Source organism: Mytilus californianus, unplaced genomic scaffold, assembly GCF_021869535.1.
Source record: "Mytilus californianus isolate M0D057914Y unplaced genomic scaffold, xbMytCali1.0.p SCAF_4, whole genome shotgun sequence".
Taxonomy (NCBI): Eukaryota; Metazoa; Mollusca; class Bivalvia; order Mytilida; family Mytilidae; genus Mytilus; species Mytilus californianus.
The window spans coordinates 123,838,018-123,857,623 of NW_026262690.1; the positions used below are offsets into that span (position 1 = coordinate 123,838,018).

At 32.9% G+C, this 19,606-nt stretch overlaps 1 long non-coding RNA gene across 1 annotated transcript; it reads left to right on the top strand.

The window, feature by feature from the left end:
- The first annotated feature begins 543 nt into the window (after window positions 1-543).
- Window positions 544-8,374, top strand: LOC127739312 (uncharacterized). Its single transcript, XR_008000392.1, has 3 exons — window positions 544-586; window positions 5,658-5,741; window positions 6,583-8,374. It is a non-coding gene; the product is annotated as an uncharacterized LOC127739312 (long non-coding RNA).
- The last annotated feature ends 11,232 nt before the right edge of the window (window positions 8,375-19,606 follow it).

A 19,606-nucleotide genomic window follows, 5' to 3' on the forward strand; every position in this document is an offset into this window, starting at 1 on the left:
AACGCATAATTGAAAAACTGAAAACTGAGCAACAATAACCCCTACAAAACCTGATGTGAACTCATGTGCTCAAAACGAGTAAGCAGATCCTGCACCAAGTGTAGCGTTTGTCGTGATGATAGGACAATTGAAATAATCCGTCGTTATCTTTGAAACAGATAATCCATAACGGTCAAACAACTCGTGAAGGACCTTAGTTTCATAGCTTCCTTTTAAGCAGCACCCTTTATCAAGTCAATCATGATACGAAACGCATGCTCTGAAATATCAACTGGGAGATATATATATATTATTTGCAGGCGCTGCTGGAATGCTGCCACAGAGATATCGAAAGTCGTATGTACACGAAAAGTGATTCGTGCGTACCAAAATTTTTTGTCGGTATATTTGTTAGTTTAATAACGCGTGAATTTTGTCAATGGTATTGTCAAAATTAAGTAATCAACTGTGCGTGTTAAGTCTAATCGTATAATTTTACATTCACGGTAAAATTCAATTTACAATAAATAACAATAATCTTTTTTTTTATTATCCTTTAAACAGGGTTTTTTTTATATGTTTGTTCCACTGTATCTTGAATGAGCAGGTATGTATCATAGCAATAGAATGCAATAACACGAAATAAAATTATGCATTGCTGGTATTAATGATATACTCCGAAGTTTGTGACTGAAAATTACTTTCAATAGCCCACAATATATCCCACATCTGCAAAGAAATAGATCGTATCAGTATACATGTACAGTCATTGAATAGTGCAAACGTCAAACTTCAAATATATGCAGTAAAAGATATTATATGACTGTCAATAAAACAAATATTCAAACAAGTTTAAATGAAGTGGACGCAAGCAACTATATGCAACCTTTCCGTTGTTGCCTCATTGACCAGCTTTCTTAATTGAACCGGTTTTTTTCTAGTCCAGTTCAAATGTGTATTTTCTAAACAAAGCACAGTACAAATATAACCGTTTTATATAGACTTGCAGGATTTTGGTGTAAATGTTCATAGATTACCTAATCTAATATTTGCCATAATTTCATTGTGTAAAAACTGACAAGTGCAAAAACACCGTTGTTTATTTGATATATCAACTTTAGTTTGTAAATAGTTTCTAACAGGTTTGATGCAATATCATATGCACATGTGATAAACAGTTTTAATATATGACAATTCATTTTCTGTTTGTTTATTTGCTAAAAGCAAAGGAACAATAATAACAAAACATCATATTCACCGCGGCAAAAATCACGAGAGGTTAATATAAGATTTTGAACAGCGTCCATTTACCCAAATATTGATATTGATATTCCAAGGCAACGTCAATGATGTAGATGTATGACGTGATGTAAATTTCTGTCTTTATTTCTGTTTCGTCTTGTTTTCGGTGTATGTTTTCTCTTCGTTTTTTCAGTAAATTATTTTTAGTAAATTTAAGTGAATATTTCCGCTTATGAAAATAAGCAACCGCAAAAGGTAATGACATATAAAGTATAAAAACAAGGAACAGTTTTAAAAGAATTTTGAGCAAATACTAGAAAATTGAAGAAGAAGGATAAAAGGTCATATAATAAAATAATTGTTGGCTTTTGACTTCAGATGTTACAATGATTTATCAACCCCAGAGATATGACATTCACCAGTCGCAATAGTCGTAAAAGATATGATAAAAACAGACTGATCTTCTATGCAGGAAGGATTTTTCGATTGAACTGATTTATGATGAGGGAATTTACCTTGATTGATGGCGTCGAAATTTTGATTTAGAAAGGAACATTTTTAGAACAGATCGTTTCAGTGTATCGATAAGGCTAAAAGGTATTGGATTATACATTAATGCAGAACTAGCATTTAATTAATGTATGCCATTGCCGCTTCTACGTCCATAAGTAGAGTTGAAGATAGCATAACATTCACAAAGCTGCAGGAAATACTTGAAAGGAATACATTTGTCATATTTTGTTTTTTTTCAACCGCAGTTTGTCACAGTTGTCAGTAATCAAATCGAGAAGTCTTGTTTTTGTCTTCGGATAGGAGTTACACTATAAGGATTGTAAGTCCCTTGGTATAAGATTTCGATGCTGTAAACTCAAAAGGAATAACTTGAATGACCAGACTGATAACTGAATAATTAACAATGTCATGTACATTGTTGTTTATATGTAATATCAAGTCGCAAACACTTGTGTGCCATATTTGGTCTTGCTCAATATTTTTATTTTATTCTTGTTTTGTTTTATAATATTTTAATATTTACGATCTTTCCTTTGGTATCCTTCGCCTCTATTTTAATTCGTAAACAACATTTATTGAGGTACAATTTAGATCATCGTCGTTCCTGATGAAGATAGATGTATTTGTAACATTACTACAAATATCAATCGAGTATCTGATAACAAAATGTTACATATTTTGCAGTTTTTTGCGAATAGTTATTAATGTTTTGAACTTCTTGTATCTTGGTACTACCTGGTGGTGTAAATAAACTACTAGTATTGTTATTAATATGATAGTCTGAATGTTATGATTCAGATATAGTAGTTATGTTTAAGATGACACTTGTTATTATAAACAACATCTGTTTTGTACCTTTTCATATACGGCGTTTTCAAAGTCAGTATTATTCCTGATCTTCGAGGATTCATTGGTACATCACAATTTGAAGTGAAACGGACAACACAAAAACGAAAATCGACAAAAACACAAAAAAGTCTGTAAAAAATAAAATCACAAAAATACTGTAGTCCGAGGAAAATTCAAAAAGGAAAGTCCCTAATCAACTGTCAAAATCAAAAGCTCAATCACATCAAACGAATGGATATCAACTGTCATATTCCTGACTTGGTACAGGCATTTTCTTATGTAGAAAATGGTGGATTAAACCTGGTTTTATAGCTAGCTAAACCTCTCACTTGTATGACAGTCGCATCAAATTCCATTATTCGACAACAATGGGTGAACAAAACAAACAGACATAATAGGTAGACATGTCAAAAATAGGAGTACAGCAGTCAACATTGTGTTATTATCTTAATCACTATAAAAACAAACAAATATATAAACAAACATTACCCATGGCACAATAACACAATGACGGGATGCATAAGTACAGAGCCACGTCATATGTAACAAAGAAACACAAAAAGACATATAGACAAAGGATATTAGCACAAATGAAATATAATAAAACGCAAAAGAGGGACGAAAGATACCAGAGGGACAGTCAAACTCATAGATCGAAAACAAACTGACAACGCCATGGCCAAAAATAAAAAAGACAAATAGACAAATAATAGTACAGATGACACAACATAGAAAACTAAAGACTAAGAACATGAACCCCACCAAGAACTCGGGGTGATCTCAGGTGCTCCGGAAGGGTAAGCAGATCCTGCTCCACATGTGGCACCCGTAGTGTTGCTTATGTTATTACAAATCCGGTAAATAGTCTAATTCGGTAGGACACATTCGTGAAAAGGGAAGGGTATTGTAGTTACGACATAAGAAACATAACCGATATCATCTGTGAAACGGTTATTCCATAACGGTCAACCATCTCGTGATGGCGTCCGTAAAATTTACGAAGGGATGATTTCAACTTCATCATTTGGAACTCTTGGTTTAATAGCTTCCTTGTGAGCAGCAATCCTCTATCAAGGAAATCATGATAGGAAATACAATCCCGGGAATATCGTAAATTATCATAGAACAATGACGGGATGTATAAGTACAGAGCCCACGTCATTGTAACACACAAGGGTTGAGATCCCAAAAAACATGTTTAACCCCGCCGCATTTTTGCGCCTGTCCCAAGTCAGGAGCGTCTGGCCTTTGTTAGTCTTGTATCATTTTTAATTATAGTTTCTTGTGTATAATTTGGAGTTTAGTATGACGTCCATTATCACTGAACTAGTATACATATTTGTTTAGGGGCCAGCTGAAGGACGCCTCCGGGTGCGGGAGTTTCTCGCTGCATTGAAGACCCATTGGTGGCCTTCGGCTGTTGTCTGCTCTATGGTCGGGTTGTTGTCTCTTTGACACATTCCCCATTTCCATTCTCAATTTTATACTATACAGGTTATGTTCTTCTCATATATTTTATGATGTATGATACTAAACCCCTAACGGGAGGGATTGTGCTTGATTTTCATATGACGAGGACATAATCTTTCAATCAGTTTAATAGAGGTCTGGAGCTGGCATGTGAGTAACTGCTAGTAGTCCTTTGTTAATGTATGTATCATTGTCATTTTGTGTAGTTTCTATTGTTACCTATTCTGACATCGGACTCGGACTTCTTTTAAACTGAGTTTTACTATGCGTATTGCTGTGTGTTTGTTTTTTCTACATTGGCTACTGGTATGGGGGAGGGTTGAGATCTCAAAAAACATGTTTAACCTCGCCGCATTTTTCCGACTGTCCCAAGTCAGGCGCCTCTGGCCTTTGTTGGTCTTGTAAAATTTTTGATTTTAGTTTCTTTTATATATTTCGGAGTTTAGTATGACGTCTATTATCACTGAACTAGTACACATTTTTGTTTACGGGCCAGCTGAAGCACGCCGCCGGGTGCGGGATTTTCTCGCTGTATTGAAGACCTATTTATGGACTTCGGCTGTTTTCTGCTCTTTGGTCGGGTTGTTGTCTCTTTGACACATTCCCTATTTCCATTTTCAATTTCACTAAAAAGCATAGAGACAAAGCATAAGTGAAAGGCTATACAAAATTTATAAATAAAAGAATACTATAACACGTTATTAATATGATAAACAACGTCAGTACCAATAATCTATAATTCAAGACCATCGAGTATTATTTGTGAGGTTGATACGGAATATTTATCAACAAGGTCTTGGTACCTTCCGATGAACCTTTTTTTTAAAAAACGACCAGACGTTCTTTGACATACCCCTGGTTCATCAACTTTCTGCTCAGACACTGGTGACGTTTTACAAAGTCTGCATGCTCTTGAATACCGAATAAGTTGGGAAATGTATATCCCATATGCAGGTGAAGTTGGTATATTACTACTAAGGTAGAGGAAATTGATAATTTCAAAATTAAAATCGTCTCGTTTGTCATAGATTCTGGTACTGAGATGACCGTGTATGTCAAATTCGAGGTATAAGTCCAAAAATGAGGCGTAGGAAGCCGTGTCTTTAATTTATAGTTCTGGGGGATATATTAATGGAAGCCAATTAGAAAAGTTTGGACTAATACACTACATCAAAAACATTTAGGACTGGTAGGAAGTAACATATCCGAATCCACATGTGACACCCATTTTCTTACTACTATTTATTATGTTGATTTAATATAACATGTATAAGAGATTAAAGTATCAGAAAACATGTGAAGAATTTTGTAACTTTAAGACATCAATAAATCCGTAAACTAGCTATCATGTATTTGTTTATCCTAAAATTTATATAATTTGTTTGGTGAAATTGATTTATCTTTAATCCAAAGTTGAGAATGGAAATGGGGAATTTGTCAAAGAGACAACAACACGACCAAAGCGCAGAAAACAGGCCGAGGCCACCAATTGGTCTTCAACACAGCGGGAAAATCACGAAACTGGAGGCTGGCGTCAGATGACTCCTAACAAAAATGTGTACTAGTTGTTTACATATATATACAATGTTTTATACTGTATACAGGTCAGGCTGGGCTACCGTCATTATCAGAGACGACGACACGCCCATCGTATGGATTCAAAACTACCCACCGAGTCTTCTAATGCTGTGAGTAAATATATATCAAAAGACGGTGTATCCTTTTTAACTTGACATAGATGATACCACAAATACAGATAAGTATCTTGCATACAGGTGTCTGAATCAACATTCAAGTGTTGCCTACATATGCATATGCAGAATAGGCATCCTTAATAATACAGTTTGCTAGAGCAAATCTTAAAAAATATCATTAAATCTTACATGTAAATTGTTGGTCGATTTCGTCAATAGTTCTGTTTATATTTGTGTCTAATTCTTTTTTTTTTCTCCCTCCTTTTATCACAACAGAAGGAAAAAAATATCCTATCGTGAACATTATCATCTTGAAAAACATTAGTGCATTCGTGCATTGTGTGAAATTTTGTTTTTTTTTAATGCTGTAAGTTTTTTTATGAATATCCTTATAAAAGCGATTCTGAAATTATAAAAAAAATACCTGAAGAACAGCAACATTTTTATATTTATTAGATAAAGTGGTTTTTGCTTCCTTCATTTTTACACATTTCTTCATGAGAGTCTTAGTGTTTTGATGCATGTAAATGTGGTTGTAGGATTTTAATCCGGACATAACAGAGCTTTTTATTACTTTATATTTAGATAAGAGCTATAAATCATATACATGTCGAAGAAATTACAAACCATTTAGTGACATTGTGTTCAACGTAAATAACTTTTTTTGTAATTGTGGAATAATTTCTGATTATAGTGTTCTTCAGCTTAGCCTCTTATTCAAATTTTAGAATTATGTTAATATCCATAGATATTGTCGGATCTAGAAAAATAAAAGTTAAATTGATCTGTTTTTTTTATTTTTTTTTTTTTTTAACTTTCTTTCATTTTCATATAGGACAATTCAAGAACACAGCGCATCAACGACAATATCCGTGCAGAGAAGAAATAAATGAGAGCGAAAAAAAATTCATATCACATCAATCATATGCAGTTTAATATTGTTTTTTTTTTTTATTATTTTACGTATACTTATTATGTTATGTGCTCGATTGTAAATGAATGTCTTACCGAATTACAAATTGGACTTATAAATGAAGCCTATCAGAAATAGTGTCTAGATTAAGCATTTTACAATATTTGTTTGTTATTTCTACTCATACTTATATACTTTGACTAAAATTATACTGCTCATTGCAATCAGATTAATGGGGATACAAATACAAACACAACATTATTATTATCATTATTTATACATATATCATACAATGATTGTTCAATAATAAAGAGAGAGAGTCAGTCCATCAAGTTAACAAAGGAGGATAATACCAGGTTCACATCCAATATTCACAAACTTATGGTAAATATTGTTCACCGTCAAGATAGAACGTTCGTTCTCATATCTGTTGTCTTTTCTTATTTGAATAAAGAATACAGATAATCACTCAATTCAAATATACATCATTATTAAACTTCACGTAAAAATGCAATATTCTGATTGGCTTATACGAGGGTGTTAATTTACTCTATTCTATTGTAAATACTCTATTACCCTCTACGGAGACGCTTGATCAAGTGTGCGCTTTATTAAATACGACTCTATCCTATGGCAAATACTCTATTACCCTTCACGAACACGCTTGATCAAGTGTGCGCATTATTAAATACGGATGGTTGTTATGTACAAGACGTCATAGTTTATAACTTTGAATTTGAAATTTAATCGACAGTTAAAACAGAACTTTCAGTATAATAAATTAAATAACACATATCTGAGAGGGTGATAGAGCAGATTGTTACCCCTCGAAAAGACATTGTCAACCTTGGCTTCGCCTCAGTTGACAATGTTTTCTTATGTGTGTTATTTATATAATGTCACCATTTGACATTATCAGTAGAACATCTTCATGTAGTTATCTTTAGTTTTGGAACTTATCAAATATTTCATAAAGATATCGTTTTCTAATATTATCATATAGAGGGCATATAAAAAAGAATTAAACTTGATCTTCAAATGTGTTAAGACAGCAAAACTTTTTTGAAAATCTTTTATCTTGATGAGGTAATGAAACCAACATTTGTTTTACTATCAACGACTCTTTAAATCTACACAAAGTGAATATGTTTTTGTTGGTTTGTGATATTAACATAACTTTTAAATTAAAAGTTGAATTTTGAAATTAAAATAAGGTTTTCCATTTGCTGTGTTCATTATGTGAAATGACACAGCTAATGCTTGGTCATTGCCTTATAAAAAGAAGTTTGAGGCATTCTTTAGTAACCTATTATTTATTTTCACTATATATTTGGCAAACAGAGAGATCGACATTTAATTTCTCGCTTACGAATTTAATAGATTGGTCGCTGATCAAATCTCCTTTTGTGATTAGTGGTATAGGTGACAAAACAGGAGAAATAAAATTATCAGGTTTTAATCAAATGTAATAATGTATAAAAAAGATCAAAACATAGAATTTCAGATTAAATCTAAATGAATTTTGAAAAACTGAAATATATCAGTTATAATGTTATTGGTTTGCTTTGTTTTTTAATCATTATAATTTACTTAAGACTATTTTCTGTTAACTATTTTACTTTATTATGAATATAATCAAGCAGTTACTCTTATGAATCATGTGTGTAATGAGATTCTTTTAATTTCACTTAATAAAGTTCACTATTTTCTTTGATTTTGTTTAAAAAGTGTTTGTTAGAACCTTTTTTTTTTCTAACTTGACAATTTATATTAATTATCTTTTGAACAGTACATGGTATACACAATTTCTATAAATCGTCTTCTTGAAATAATAGAAAATGTAAAATAACAAAAATACCGAACTCAGAGGAAAATTCAAAACGGAAAGTCCGTAATCAAATGGCAAGTCAAAAGCTCAAACACATCAAACAAATCGATAACAACTGTCATATTCCTGACTTAGTACAAGCATTTTTCTATGTAGAAAATGGTGGATTAAACCTAAAGACACCAAAGGGACATTTAACCTAATCGAAAGTCGAAAACAAACTGACAAGGCTATGATTTAAAAGAAAAAGACAAACAAACAACAACAGTTCACAAAACACATCATACAAATTTAAAGACTAAGCAACACAAAAATTGGGATGATTGAAGGTGCTCCGGACGTGAAAGCATATCCTGCTCCACATACAGTACCCATCGTGTTGATAATGTAAGTGTAATCCCGGTGATAGGTTTAATTCGGTAAGTCACACTCAGGGTAAACCGAACGGGATTGTAGTTACGAATATTGAAGCATGTCTGTCGTCATCTGTGAAACAGATATTCCATAACAGTCAAACAACTCGTGATGGCGTCCGTAAAAATATCGTATCAATTAGGAGATATATACTCAGTATGCAAGCGCTGTTTGAATGTTGCTACAGTTTACGCTTTGGCAGCTGAACGCAACTCTTTTGTCATAAAGTTTTGTTTTCAACCGACCCTCAATGTCAATTTCTAGATGTAAGTCAAGATGTGAGGCTGGTTTAACTGTACCTGTGGTATTTTTATATCAAGTTAGATGGGATAGATGCCTTCAAAATAATCTTTAAATCTTGAATCATTTAGCAAGAAAACATCAAGTATAATGCTACTGCTATTTTTCCTAACAAGTTACTGTATGAAGTCATGCTAATATGAATTGAAGAACAAGTCGACAAGAAGAAGAAACCAGTTGGTTCACATGGAAATGTCGACTGTTTGTTGAAAAACATATCTTCTAAATGTATTAAATATGTTGTCAATGAAAAAATCAAGTGTCCTTGATAATGTCAGTTTGGCTAAGGTAGATGCAAGTATATTGTCTTAGGGAGGAATAATTCACTTTGATTCAAACAAAAAAATCTTTGAAACTAAATATATCATTTTTAATCAGAGGCCACGGATTATAAATCTGATATCATGAATTAATAATCCAATAGCACGGATTATTAAATCGATATCACGAACTAATTATCCAATATCACGGGTTAGTTATGTGAGTTCATAGATTGGAACCATGACTTGGAAAAATGTTGCTATAGATAGGCGTCAGAAAAAAGGCCTAAGTGTGAACATATCCGATGTGAAAAAGTAACGTACATGAATTAGACACAACTTATATGCTATTTCCTATATAACGGAAGAACGATTCAGAACTAACATGTCACCTTGCTTATTACAAACATAACTTTTAAAATTAATACTTATCTACATTATGGTCAAATTATTGCCTTTCATTGGAGATTTTGAATAAGTTTATTGTTAACAAATTTTGATAAAGATTTTTGCTACGAACATCTACGTACACGTTCCGGTTCGAATCCGATACCTATACCAATAATATATGTCTTCTTCTTCTCTTATTAATTTCTTCCGTTATCGAAACACCTTTGTCACACGACTCTTAAAAGACATTTCTTAATTTTAATACTACTTAATAATATATGAAAATAAAACATTACGAACTTAAATACTAAAGCAAATAGGGTATATGCATTCCGTCATAAAATATTATTGTCCTAAAATATACAGACATGCAAAAACTTAATTGAATACTATTTACATCTATTAGTGCAAGTGATTTAAAATCAAGACTATAAATAAGGCGTACTGTAGGTCACGGATCCGCGAAGTCGCGGCTGTGTTATAGATTTGACTTAATCTTCAACAAAAAAGTTGTACTCCATTTTTAATTTGTACTCATTCTTTTAAATGTAGCAAAATGGCAGATTCGCCTACAGGCAGAGCACAAACCATTACATTAAAGTTTCATTCAAAGCTAAAATCGTCTTTTCAACGCTTAAACGTTACCCATTATCTGCCTGGAAGGTATGTGCAATTTGGCAAAACGGCTTATGTTTGCTCTTTTCCTTTTAAATAATATAGCTGTATTCCAATCTTCTTCAATTATTAAATCGGCGTTGGCCACTTGACGGGTTGCAGTTGTGAAATATAATAGAATACGCAATTATGGTGCATACAAAAAGTACCATGTTTTTGTTTATCTAATGCAAGGTGTATATATAAGATGTATTATGTTATCTTATAAACATACTATGCAGAAATCCTCGTGCGCAGTTAAAATGTCATTTAATATATATAAATAGAATGCAATGAATAATATAGTAAAACCCAATCAAAAACATTTAACTTAAAATCTAAATCAACCGACAACATATGCATGCACGTTACATGCACATCGCAATGTCTTCTTCACATAATGTACTACTTTTCAACATTTTCAATATATACCGATGTGAAAAAAAAAAATTATTTTCCTTTAAAATGTAGCTGATTTACATGTTTTATTCCCAGACTGTTTATCTTTGAAGTATGTTCTGAACCTTTTTGATTTTGTCACCATAACTTACAGATAAAAAGCATATAAATTCAGTAAAGTGAAAGTGAACAAATAATCACATTTTTTTCTGGTAAGTAGATATGACATTCGAAAACAAATTATGTGACAACATAAATATGGTTAATTGGAAAAGCAATGGTGGCATCAAAGATTCCCAACACAAACATGCAATCACGTACTTTGAGAATTGAGTCAGACACTTCCATTAAGACATTAGTGAGGATATGAATGAGCATAATAATAGTTCAATTTCATGTTCATTTAATGCTTCCATGATAAAAGCTAACCTATAAAGTAGTTAAACTGTACGATATTTTATGAATAACTATCATATCCAATAAGTCATTATAACCCTATGTTTGTCTTGCCTTTCCATACCATCATTGTAATGACAAATCACTAGTAACGGGTTTTACTACTGAAACGGTCATTTCAAACTGAACAACTCTTAAACGCCTGAATTTACCTCAAGGAAAAATGTCAAGACCTTTTTCAGTTGTCCAGTACATGTTCAGTACACTGGCTACCACGAGCGATTAAGTATCGATCAGTACTGGTTCAGGTAATTAAGAAAAAAACGCCTTGCGTTCAAATCAGTAGAGTTAAGTACGTTTTAGACCATGTCAGTTCATCGATAGAATTGTTGTCCAGTAGTGTTCAGTGTATCAAAATAATATACGGATTGCTTCCCTTTGGTAAGCAAAGAGTCAATAAAAGGAAAACGAAATACAAAAAAATATAATTGATGAATAATTAAATAAATACATAAATACACTTTTTTTTATTAGAGACAAAATCGATGTATACATCTTTTTGTTAACATGTGTTTCGCCTTTTTTTTTTTATATAAATTGATAAAAATAATAACTGTTATAATATTCTTCTATAACATAATGAAAAATATAATTTCTTTTAATATTGTTTCGCAATATATATATTGAAGACTGTATATAGAAATCGGCTCATTCGTATAAATGTTAGAATGGATTAGAATCCCGATATCTTCCGAAAATATCTACGCTATGATTTCGCTCCATTTGTCATTTGATAACTATTTGCAGTGTCTGATTGAAGTAACGTAAGTACATTGTTTGAAGATTTGTTGACTGTTTTGATGTATTAACACACATTCCTATCTGTACGATAGTGTTTGTTTGATTTGTGAAATAACTCCTTGAATGATAATAAAATGTTGAAACCGACGACCAGACAAAGCATTTCCATAAAAAGGGGGGTTCGTATACAGCTCTTCATTGAATCCCTGTTCTTCGATTTTTGCGTTCAAAACAAAATAATCTAAAATGAACAGTTTATCGTTCCCAGCATTAATAGTATTAAATTTAGCCTTGGCATCAAAATAATAGGGGACAGCTCAGCGGGGATATTTTATCAGAGGGGTGGACAGGGGGTCCCTGATTCCCACTTCCTTTCCCAAAGTCCAACTAACCTCCCTTTTCTCTAAAATTAAAATCGGTATGAACTTTTCCCAGAATCATCCCTATTTTACTGCCCCTCTTGCCAGGGTCCCCGTCCTGACTCCCGCTTCCCTGACTCCCACTTCCCGTCCCTCCTTTCAAGCTGAATCCGAATATCATTTTACAATATTTAAGAACTTAACAGGTGTATATAACACCGTCCCCTTTTTGTACTCGGGATATATTAACATATACATGTATAACCCACTCATAGTGCCGGATCAAATTTGTCCCTGCTAAAATGTTGCATTTTAAAACTTGGATAACAATACGACAATCGATAATATTGAAAATTCAAGTGTCTAATGTAAATGATCCAAAACAAACACTTCTTTCTGAAAAATAAAAGTATCCTCCTCCTCCTCATTTTAAATTAAATATATACATGTATTATAAATTTCAAAAAGTTTGACACACTATTTGGCATAATATTTGAAATGCATACATGTGTATACCAGGATAGCAAGTTTTCTGAAATACTGTGTGCAATTAAATCATTGATATCGGGCCATACTTTTAATGAATAAAAGTAGATGTAGGGTACATATAAATGATATATCACTCAAATGAGAGAAAAAACCAAGACATCTAGATGATCTAGATGTTTCAAAAATAGATGGGTCCCAAGTGGCAACCTCAAATTTCAACAACTGACAGGTCTTTATACGAACAGATCTAAATATACATGTGCATGTATGTTGTAAATACAATTATTGGCAATCATACCACATCATCTCATTTCTGTAAAGATATGTTTGAACTCCAAATAACTAGTTACAAAATAAGATATAACATATTACTACGTCTAGCGAGGTTCCTTTCTTTGGACAGGTACATTTACATGGAAATTTGGTGGTGTTAAACTGGCTTTTGTAGATCTCCACCTTTCTAATCTTAGTAGATTAACAGAACATGCATAACAGAAAACAGGATAAAGACCAGTATAGAAACCGCACTTTACTCCTGTCTGTTTAAGGTTTTTCTACAAATCATTTTTGGTGCCCAAAATATCCTGTCCTACACCATTTTGTGCACACTTTATTGTTGTTAATCATGATTGCCCGTGAATAGACACCAATATAAAAATTACCATCCAAAAGGAAAATTTTAAATTCAGGGAACTTGCCTTTCTACCTACCCTATACATGCTATATAATACAAAACAACATTAGATAGACAGGTTTGGGTTTTTTTTTTGCCTAGAATTACTTTTTATTTTTATTCTTTTTGTAAATGAAACTACTGTAACATTACAATTGTTGTGTTATCTTAAATGTTAGCCTATATAGGAAACCTATATATTTAATGCTTTTTAGTACCTTGTGTACCTATTTTGCTGTTTAATCTAAATGAAATAATTGTTGCCAATACACAGCTTTCCAAATTTGCGTGGGAAAACGACCAACAATGATGCACAGAAGAAGAAAAGGCTATATAGTTTATTGAAGAATTATGGGTCACACCGAATTCCATATATATTTTTGAAATTTATGAATATCCTGTGAAGTTGTATTTTACATCATTCTCTTGACTACATAGTAAATGATCTCTCATTGTATACATTTTGTCATGTCTGGGTCTTTAAAATTATTCTGAACTTTATAGTGGGTTTTGTTATGCATTGTTGAAGGCAGTATGCATGGTGATCTTAAGTTACTTTCATCCAAGTCATTTAGTCTCTGCATATATACATGTACTGTCTCTGGAAGATAGTCTCATTGGAGATCATACCACATTCTTTATTTTTATATAGTGTACCCGTGATTACACTCTTAGTAAAAAAAAAGTTAAAATAAGAAACTGGAATTTATTTTGTCTATGTACCTTATCATTGTAGCCTTAAAACAGTCAAATCCTATCAAATACACTCTCAGAAATTCACAGATTTTTTTTTTCTCTCCCAAACCTTCATTTGAAGACAATTGTGAAAACAAGACAACCCCTCTATTTCAATGGTGTGTGTTGGTTCATTGCTGTCATATTTGTTTTTCCTAAATTGTATTAAAGATTTATAGGCCATTAGTTTTCTCATTTACAAAAACATATTACATATTCTAATTTCAAATTCATGTAGGTTGTTTTACATTTTTCATCTCAGGAATTTCATAGTCGACTATACATTTGATATGGGACTTTTCATTGTTGAAGGCCACACAGTGACCTATAACTGCCTTTATGTTTGTCATTTGAACTCTTGTGTATATTTGTCTCATTAGCTATCATACCACATCTCTTTATGTGGCATGCCACATCTCCTTATTAAGTCTCCCAAACGAAGTTTGTGAAGACTTATTGGTTTTGCTCAGTTCTTCTTCTTTGAGGGGCAAAAAGAAAGGAGGGTTTTACAATAGCACCCTATGGGATTTTATTTTTCAAAATTTTCAAATGATTATAAATTGAAAACCGTTTGTGATACACAATCTTTTTAATTGAAAATGTTCTAAATGATAAAGCACATTAAATGAAATACAGGGTTAGTCCCCAGGGGTCACCCCCAACCCCTGCCATATAAGAAAGTTCTAATACCTTGTACGTGGTCAAGATCCCCACCCCTAAACCAAATATATTCTGGTTTGTCATGCTAAGATGGTTTGAATGATATACAGGGTTAGTCCCCAGGGATCATTCGACCCCTGCCATTTGAGAAAGTTCTAATATCTTGTAAATGGTCGAGATCCCCACCCCTAAACCATATATATTCCCGTTCCTTATGTCACGAACATTTGAATGACGTATAGGGTCAGTCCCTAGGGGTTCCCCCACCCCCAATGTTCTTGTATCTTGTAAATGGTCGAGATCCCCACCCCTAAACAATATATAGTATGGTTTGTCATACGAAGATGGTTTGAATGATATACAGGGTTAGTCCCCAGGGGTCATCCCGACCCCTTGCCATTTGAGAAAGTTTTAATATCTTGTAAATGGTCGAGATCACCATCCTTAAACCATTTATATTCATGTTCGTCATGTCTCGAACATTTGAATGACGTATAGGGTCAGTCCCCAGTTGTTCGTCCCATACCCAATGTTCTAGTATCTTGTAAATGGTCGGGATCCCCACCCCTAAACCATTTATATTCTGGTTTGTCATGCGAATATGGTTTGAATGATATACAGGGTTAGTCCCCAGGGGTCATCCCGAACCCCTGCCATTTGAGAAAGTTCTAATTTCTTGTAAATGTTCGAGATCCCCACCCCTAAACCATATATATTCCTGTTCGGCATGCCTCGAACATTTAAAAAGACGTATAGGGTCAGTCCCCAGGAGTTCCCCCCAAACCCAATGTTCTAGTCTGTTGTAAATGGTCGAGTTCCCACCCTTAAACCATATATATTCTGGTTTGTCATGCGAATATGGTTTGAATGATATACAGGGTTAGTCCCGAGAGGTCATCCCGACCCCCTGCCGTTTGGGAAAGTTCTAATATCTTGTAAATGGTCGAGATCCCCTGCCATAAACCATATATATTCCTGTTCGTCATGTCTCGAACATTTGAATGACGTATAGGGTCAGTCCCCAGGGGTTCCTCTCATCCCCAATGTTTTAGTATCTTGTTAATGGTCGAGATCCCCACCCCTAAACCATATATATTCTGGTTTGTCATGCCAATATAATTTGAATGATATACAGGGTTAGTCCCCAAGCATCACTTATGCATATTACTTTACTGACTCAAAACAATTTTCACTGGACTTTTCCCATTGTTAGGCGACCCTGGGAATTACGAATTATTGGATCTTCGTTTGGGAGACTTCGTAACAGCATCCTGTTACAATCATTTCTTGTTTTTATTTAAGTTTATTAGAACATAAATCATGGCATTGGTTTTTCTCTTTTGAATACTAAGAATTTGTCATGCTGGGCCTTTTATTCTCACTATATCCAATGGGTTCTGCTCAGTGTTGATTATAGTACAGTGTCCTATTGTTGTTAACATCCTCGTCCTTTGATCTCGGGTGAATAGTTTCTCATGGCAATCATACAGTATCTCCTTATTCATATATATAATATCTATTTTATCCATTTTTATGTCATAAAATTCATATTTATCTAGAAAGAAATCTAGTTTGTGTCTGTTTGAGAATTAATTCAGAAATAAATTTGCTTCTAAAAAATGTTTTATACCAATAATACAGGTACAAAATATATAATATATTCACTGAATATGAAATAATGACCATGAAACTTGAAATTAGAATATGTAATAATCAGGAAGTCAACATTGTAGTTGTAATAATCAGAGATTGGAATGTACATGTACATCCTAAAGGTAATAAACAGATGTCAACAAAACAGTTAATTGCCTGTAGGGGTGAATTTCCTTGTTTTTTACATTGTTCAAGTGATTTTTAGGGATATTCAGAACGATTTAAAAAGGAAGAAATATGAAGCAACATGATGTACATACTTCTGGTATTTTGTAAAAGAAATGTAGTTTTATAAAGATTATTTGGGTATTTATTTATACACTTGTAATAAACATTGGTTTATAATTGCAAAGCATTAATTAATACAATTGTATATAAGGACAATTTTATTTAATCTACCACTTGACAAAGTCTAAATCTGAAGAACAAGGAATTTATTTATTTACAATATAATATTAGACAAAAGGTCAATTTTAAGATGATGTCAATTAAAAAAAAAATCACCTGATTGAAGATTGATGGTCTTGAAGTATAGTTTACAGAAAAGAGAATGGGCAAAATGCACAAAATAAAGTGCAAAAAAATAATTGAAAAATAGGGTGCTGAAATATAAAAAAAAAGGATAAAGTAAAACGATCTATAAAATTAAAGAGAACAGAAATGAAGGACCCCTATCCAGACCCTCACCAGACGAATCAATAAAAAAAGAAATGGTGTAAGCCTCAAATAGAGAGTAATTGACGCCATCACGAGTTGGTTGACCGTTATGGAATAACCGTTTCACAGATGATATCGGATATGTTCCTTATGTCGGAACTACAATACCCTTCCCTTTTCACGAATGTGACCTACCGAATTAGACTATTTACCGGATTTGTAATAACATAAACAACACGACGGGTGCCACATGTGGAGCAGGATCTGCTTACCCTTCCGGAGCACCTGAGATCACCCCCAGTTTTTGGTGGGGTTCGTGTTGCATAGTCTTTAGTTTTCTATGTAGTGTCATCTGTACTATTATTTGTCTGTTTGTCTTTTAATTTTTGGCAATGGCGTTGTCAGTTTGTTTTCGATCTATGAGTTTGACTGTCCCTCTGGTATCTTTCGTTCCTCTTTTAGAGTAATAGTAGTACACACAGCTGAAAACATGAATGTACAAAGAAAGGCACAATCTTTTACGGCAACTTTAAAAAGTAAGAGAGATTAATTACAGGAAGGGTCTGATTTTTTATGTTTTCCTCGTCCAAATTTTATGAAACTCATACACAATGCTGAGAACCAACACTCACAGACAGAATTCAAATTTGGGTAGTGAGTCATTTATTGTTCAAGAGTTTTGCCCCTTTGTGACTTGGAAAATTGCAAAGCTTGAGCGGAGGCATCTGTATCCTCAGAAACATTCTTCTTTTATTTGGGTTAATATGTGCATTGCGACACACTTTATTCTCCTCGGTAGTACTAAAACAAAATAAAGCTAAAAATTTATGTTTAGTTCTTGTTGCTACATGTATTAACTAAATTATGAATGCAAGTTTTCTTAATATATTCATGTACACAATGAAATAAAGTAACAAGTTCATTTGCAATATATATTTTTTTTTGTAGAATTCTGATTGGATTGACTTTGAATCCCAGCTAGAAAATGAAGTGTGTACATATGCTGTGCTTTAACACTTTTGACACATAGGAAATATAGATGTCAATGACTTGGTAGAAAATGACAGTGCATATGAGTAGATGAATTCATAATTTTGTGAAAATTGTGTTTGGAAAAAATGAAAAACGCTTACAGCATTCTACAGTACCATGAAATAATGTTGCGATTAATCTGGACAAGAAGCATATTGTGCATTGAATACATTGCAAACTTGTAATTTGTTAGAAAGATCACACAAGTTGTAGGCTGTGAATAACTTGGATAAATAAGACAACCATGTTAATTATTCATTTGAAATAGCTACATTAATAGCAATTTGGAATATACGAATTCAAAGTATCAGTGAATATTTGTAGTGTATCATATCTGAATTTGATTAGTGCCTTGGATACATATTATTTTAAAATATCAATTTGGAATAATAAGAATTCATAGATTCAGTAAATATTAATTGTATCAAAGTGCATCACATCTGAAATATATATATCAATTATTTACTGTCAAATGACTGCTTACCGTGCTTAAAGTCTAAATGTATACATGTATTTATCATATGGATTACAAATGTACAGCTGTTTATAGCCAAATTGGCATTTTGTACTGGTCAAGCATGTTAAACAATACTTCAAAGTATCACTTTATTTATATCACATTTGATTACAACTGTTTTTTGCTAACAAAAGACAACTATAAACATTCAATTACGTGTAATTTTATGTTAGTCTTGTGTAGTAATTAAAAATAAGGAGATGTGGTATAATTGCTGGTGAGACAACTATTACCCAAGACCAAATGAAGTAGTTGTTACATGTAGCAACAGAAAATCACTGTACGGCCTTGAAGGATGAGCAAAACCGATACTGCATAGCCAGCTATAAAAGGCCAGACATAACAAAACGTAAAACAATGCAAAACAGAAACCCAACGGCCTAGTTTATGTACAAAACGAACGAATAACAAATAGGATATTATAACCACTTAAAAGTAGCCTGTTTGTTTTAAGTATGGGTGATTGTTGGTTATATTCTTATTCTAGACGTAAAAATTGGTATTTGCTGCTCCTCACTATGAATGGGAAAGCACATAGCATTTAGAAAAAGAGTTGAATGTCTTCAGCAGACTGATGTATGTATGCTTAAAATCTAGTTAAAAACTAATGGCATACTACAAAGCATGTTTCATACATATTAACATGTTGTCCTTAATATGCATAGTGTTTGCCATTTGATGTATAGCCACCTTCATTCATTGAATCAGAAAGTTGATCTTGTTATTTGC